This window comes from Gymnoscopelus braueri (assembly GCF_963280865.1).
Source record: "Gymnoscopelus braueri genome assembly, chromosome: 4".
Lineage (NCBI taxonomy): Eukaryota > Metazoa > Chordata > Actinopteri > Myctophiformes > Myctophidae > Gymnoscopelus > Gymnoscopelus braueri.
In genome coordinates, this window is record NC_137605.1 from 31,360,056 (window position 1) to 31,366,076 (window position 6,021).

Below are 6,021 nucleotides of genomic sequence, written 5' to 3' on the forward strand. Positions count from 1 at the left end.
TTAGGCTGACGGTTCATGGTGGATGTCCCAGTCCGCTTGCTGTCATAGGATAGTAATGCTTTACATTTATTTACACACTGTACAGCCAACACCTTGCGTTCTGAGTCCACGACCAATTTGAAACTTCTCCATCGGCATCGCAGTCTCAGAAGACCATAGATTTCTTGTGCCTGGGAGTTAGGTTTTAGCGCAGCATCTTCTGTGGCTGAGAAGACCAATGCGGGAGAGGCAGACTCGGCCGCAGATGTCACACGTGTAGGCTGGTCCCCAAGATGTTGATGGTGTGGCGGTGTCCTGTTGTTCCTTTCTCTTTCTCCTCTTTGCTTCATGGTGTTGAGCCAGGGTGGCTTCAGACGTGAGCAGCCCGCTGCGGAGTGCCTGCTGCCAGGAGGCGGTCCTGAGCTGCATCTTCCCATGTGACGGGGCTGATGTTAAAGGACTTGAGGTCTTGCTTACAGACATCCTTATCCTTATAGCGTAGCTGGGGGCGGCCAATCTGTCTCTTGCCAGATGATAGTTCTGCATAGAGGATGTACTTTGGGATTCATCCATCATCCATCCGTCGGACATGGCCCAGCCAGTGGAGACGTCGCTGCCTCAGTAGAGAGTACATACTGGGAAGCTGTGCTCTCTCCGGGACTGCTGTGTGGGTGATCCTATCCCTCCAGCTGATGCCCAGTATACGCCTAAGGCAGTGAAGGTAGAAGCTGTTTAGCCGCCGCTCTTGGTGGGAATATAGGGTCCAGGTTTCACTACCGTACAGGAGTGTGCTGATGACACAGGCTCTGTACACCTGGAGAGCAGGCTTCCCATATTTTAGGACTTCAGCTGGGGATCAAGGTAGAAGCGTTCACGTCGCGATCCCTGTCAATTTTGCTATTACCTGCGAATTCTACCAAACACTTTGAAGCCGAGCCGAAAGACAAGCGATGTCCAGAAGCTCAACGAATGCCAGTAGCCCATCAGTCCGGAGCATGAAGAGAGGCCAACGCCTGCTTCCGAGGCCAGCATTGACCATATCTCTAAATATTGAAGGACTATCTGCAACTAATGAAGAACTTGTTGCAAAACTCTGCAGAGAGCATCAGTGCGATATTTTCTGCCTACAAGAAACCCTCCGTGGACCTAAACATCATCGGCCCGTGTGGAAGGAATGACCACCCTCATAGAAAGACCACATGAGAAACATGGAAGCATCATGCTAGCCAAAAATGGGACAATCATCGAATCAACATCTAAGAGTGATGAAAATAACATCGAAGTCCTAACTGCTGAGCTCAGAGGAATTACCATCACCTCAGTATACAAACCACCTCCAACACCTTTCGTGATGCCAGAAATGCCATCATCTGGAAAACCAAAGATTGTGATTGGAGACTTCAACAGCCACAGCACGCAATGGGGATGCACTAATAACAATGGAGATGCAGTGGAAGCATGGGCCGAAAGCAACCTGCTTAATCTGATCCACGATGCCAAACAACCAAAGTCCTTCAACAGTGGGCGTTGGAAAGCAGGTTACAATCCTGATATTGTGTTTGTCAATCATAACATCACTGGATTGAGCAAGAAGCTGGTACTGGAGCCACTGCCAAAAACCCAACACCGCCCATTGACATTACAGTCAATGCTGCAATCACCCCAGCCACAGTTCCATTCCGAAGAAGATTCAACTTTGGGAAAGTGAACTGGCCTGGCTTCCAAGAAGATCTTGAAAGGAAGATTGCCCATCTCCCAGTGGACCCCAAGAACTATGACAACTTCACCAAGTTCGTGCACCAGGCAGCCAGGAAGAACATCCCAAGAGGCTGCCGCACTCAATACATACCTGGACTGAGCAATATATATATGAACAATATGAGCAATACCAACAGCTCTATGAATCTGACCCCTTTGCTGAAAGCGAAAATGGCAAAACCTGCTGGAGACAACTGATATGGCAAAAAAACAGCAAAAAAACAACAACAAAAACACAGCAACAGTACAACACCACCACCGCCAACCAAGTTGCATATCAGTTGTTGCTCAATGGGAAATCCACCACCAAACAGCCGAGACCAAACGTAGACCGACTCCAGTACTCCCAAACCACCTGACTGAGCCGTTCTCTCTTGAAGAGCTCAATATCAGCATCAATGCCTTTAAGACTTGTAAAGCTATTGGCCTGGTTAACATTTTCCCAGAAGAGATCAAGCACTTTGGACCTCTGACACAAAAATGGATCTTCGAGCTGATGAAAAACTGCATGCTGACAAAAAACATCCCAAAGATCTGGAGAAAAAAACTGAATCATTGCTCTCCTCGAACCAGGTAAAGATCGAGCATATGCAAAGAGCTTCCGCCCGATCTCCCTGCTATGCCACCTGTATAAGCTGTTTGAGCGCCTGATCCTCAACAGGTTGGCCCCAGTTGCTGAACCAGCCATCATCCCCCAACAAGCTGGATTCCGACCTGGAAAATCCACAACAAGCCAACTTCTGAATCTCACACAGCACATTGAAGATGGGTTTAAAAAAGGACTGGTAACAGGAGCCGTCTTTGTTGATCTGTCTGCCGCGTATGACACTGTGAACCACCGCCTCCTCCTAAAAAAAGATCTTGGAGCTGACAAAAGACCTGGCACTCACAGGCCTCATTGGAGCCCTCTTGAAAGATATGGGCTTCTATGTTACCCTGAACAACAAGCAAAGTCGCTGGCGACAACAAAGGAACGACTTACCTCAAGGTAGTGTGCTGGTAGTGTGCTGGCGTAACCCTGGACCGCACTCTCTCCTTCAAGGAACACATCAAAAACACCAAATTGAAAGTCAGCTCCCGAAACAACATCCTACAGAAACTGACCAATTCCAAATGGGGAGCCACAGCACACACAATAAGATGTACTGCTTTGGCTCTGTGCTATTCCTCTGCGGAGTACGCTTGTCCTGTTTGGGAGAGATCAACCCATGTCAAGAAATTAGACTCAGCGTTGAACAACACCTGCCGCTTGATCACTGGTTGCTTGAAGCCTACCATCCTGAACAACCTGCACCTCCTCGCTGGCATTGCCCCTGCAGATGTGAGACGGGAAGTCGCCAGCCGAGTAGAGATCACAAACGCTACCAGTGATGAACGCCACCTCCTTCATCGATATGAACCCCCGGCCCAACGACTGAGGTCAAGGAGAAGCTTCCTCAGCCATATCCAGCCCCTAACAACATCTCGGGAAGAAACCAGACTCCAGCTATGGACAACAAAGCTTGAGAATAATCCCCCTCCTATTGACTTCTGAAGACCTCCCTTCTGGCTCAGAAGCACCATGGGTCCTATTCTGCTCTTGCTTTTTGTTGGTCAGCTTAGCAGATAGCTAACATGATAATGATCCCATGAAAAAGACAGACCCAGGAGACTGGAGTGCAGTTTAGGCCTTTTAGTGAAGGATCCAATATATTTGTAAAACTGTGAACATAAAACATAAAAATACAACTTACATTCAGCATACATTTTGCACATATCTACTACATAAGACAAAATGAGAAAATTAGTAGCCTATTATGAGACCTACTTGACATCCAAGCTAACATTGTTAGTGATATAATGCTTCTAGTAATTAGCTTCCAACAATAAACATGACAATCACAGTAAAGCAGTCTTAAACTGAAAATGCACAAATAATAAATCAAAGTATACATTTGCATATTATTTTCAAAGGAAACTTACAGGATTAGACCTTCAAAGTCCACAAAGCAAAGGTAGTAAGCTTGGAGACTGCAGCTTGTATTGTTTGTGCTCTCATAGTGTTTGACATGTGCTGTCTGAAAACACACACACTCTGAGCTAGCTATGGCAAGACAGGAGGGCCAAAAAGGACTTACACAAAAGGCAAAGCACTAAATGCAATACAACATTTCACCACTGGGTGTCATAGAAAATAAACATGTGGGGGCAGAACAGGTCCAGTGAAAGACACTCAACCGCCTGAGAACAGGAATGGGGCGATCAAAAGCTGCTATGGCTAGATGGGGCTACAAAACCGGCCCAACCATCTGTGAATGTGGAGAAGAGGACCATACGATGCAACACTGCCTTGTCTGTCCACTACTACCCAACCAGTGCAGCTTCAAAGATCTCGCAGAGCTCAATAATAATGCAAAGTACTGTGTTAAGAAATGGGAAACTGTCATATAACCACATGCCACAAGACACTGTGATTCCATCGCTGCCTGGTGTTTTACCGCAGGTTAGGCTGTCAATCGCTTTGCTTAGCTCCTCAGTTGTTGGTTCCATGTCAAGCTCTTCCACTACAGGTTGACGCTCTACATGACAGAGGGCTGCATCAGAGACAGTGTTGTCGCTGGCATAGAGCTCGGAGTAATGTTCTAACCAAGTTGTTTGGAGCGGTCAGTGATGATTTCTCCCATGGCCGATTTCAGCTGAGCGATTGTGTGATGTGATGGTCCAAGCGTCTTTTTGATGCCGTCGTACATGCCTTAGATGTTACCGGAGTCAGCAGCTGATTGGATGTTGCTGCAAAGCTGTAGCCAGTAGCTTAGCTGTTGGCACAGCGATGTGAGGCTTGCTGAAGTTTCTTCCTTGATGTCCTGAGGGCATGCAGGGTCTTGTCATTCGGTGTGCATTTGTAGTTGGCAAGGGCGATACGTTTTTCTTCCAGGATCGGTACCAATACAGATGCATTGGCTTCGAACCATTCATTGGACCTACTCAACCTTTTGCCAAAAAATGGGTTTGGAGGACGCTTCTGAGGTCAGAGCGCCGTGCTATGATCAGGTACAACTGGTGCCTGTGGCCAGACCGTGGGTGTCTCCAGGAGACTTTGTGATGGGGTTTAGACTGAAAATAGGGGTTGGTGATGCATAGATTGTGGTATGTGCAGAACTCAAGAAGACGCTGCCCATTCTCATTCATTCTACCTATGCATTGGTAACCTAAGCAAGATGGCGAGGAGTCGTGGTCTGCGCCAACTCTTGCATTAAAGTCACCAAGCAGGTAAAGTTGGTGTTTTCTACAGTCGCCTCAAGCTCATCATAGAATTTGTCCTTTATTTCTTGGGAGGCGCATACACACTCACCAGGTGGACAGGTCCCATGGTAGTGTTCAGGTAGAGGGTTAAGATTCTCTCTGAGCCACCTGTGGATGGTACTATTGCTCCAGTAGGGTGTTCTTGACTGCAAAGCCAACTCCATATTCCCTGGTTTCACCAGGAGGCTTCCCCTGCCAGAAAAAGGTGTAGTCCCTTTGTCGTGTATTTGAGGCATTAACTGCAGGTTAGCAGGCTTGTTGGTGGTAATAATATGGAGGAGAATAGAAGAGAAGCAGACGTCAGGGTTTCCAAGTTTCCATGGTCATTTATTCATTCAAGTACAGCATCATCATAGACTCCAGGGCAGAGAGCCCTCCTGCAGCCCATCTGGGCACGAGCACACGCAAACAAACCTCTCACACCGTTCTTATAGGAAATAAGCCATTCTAAATAGCCATATAAGGTATGTTCTAAAGATAAAAGCAGCACAATGGCCATTTGGCTCAGCTGCAGCTGTTGCTGCGTTAGAATATAGCAATTTCACCAGTCACACTCTGAGTAGCAGATGGCAGGCTGGCTCACAACACATTCATGATTCTCTTCTGACTTTAGATTAGTATAGTATCATTTCTTAATATGTTTTGACTTGCACACTGTCCATATACCACACAACTTCCCCCCACGAAAGAATCAAACTTCTTTCGCAACCAGGTATATTGAATAAACAGTTTGCAAGAGAAAACATCAAAAAACAACATCCTCCCACCCCCCAAGACCAACGACTAGAAGTTTAACAAAAGGACATTCAGCAGATTCAACACAAACAACACATCAGACAGAACAACTTAGATACAGGAATAGGAATTACACAATAGCCATACAGTGGTTTACATCAAATTTCAAAATAAAAATAGACAAACTGTTCCACAAAATCAAGCAATATTATCAATATTTAGTAACGGATCGACTAAAATTGGACGCGTGCGTCATGGATCACATGA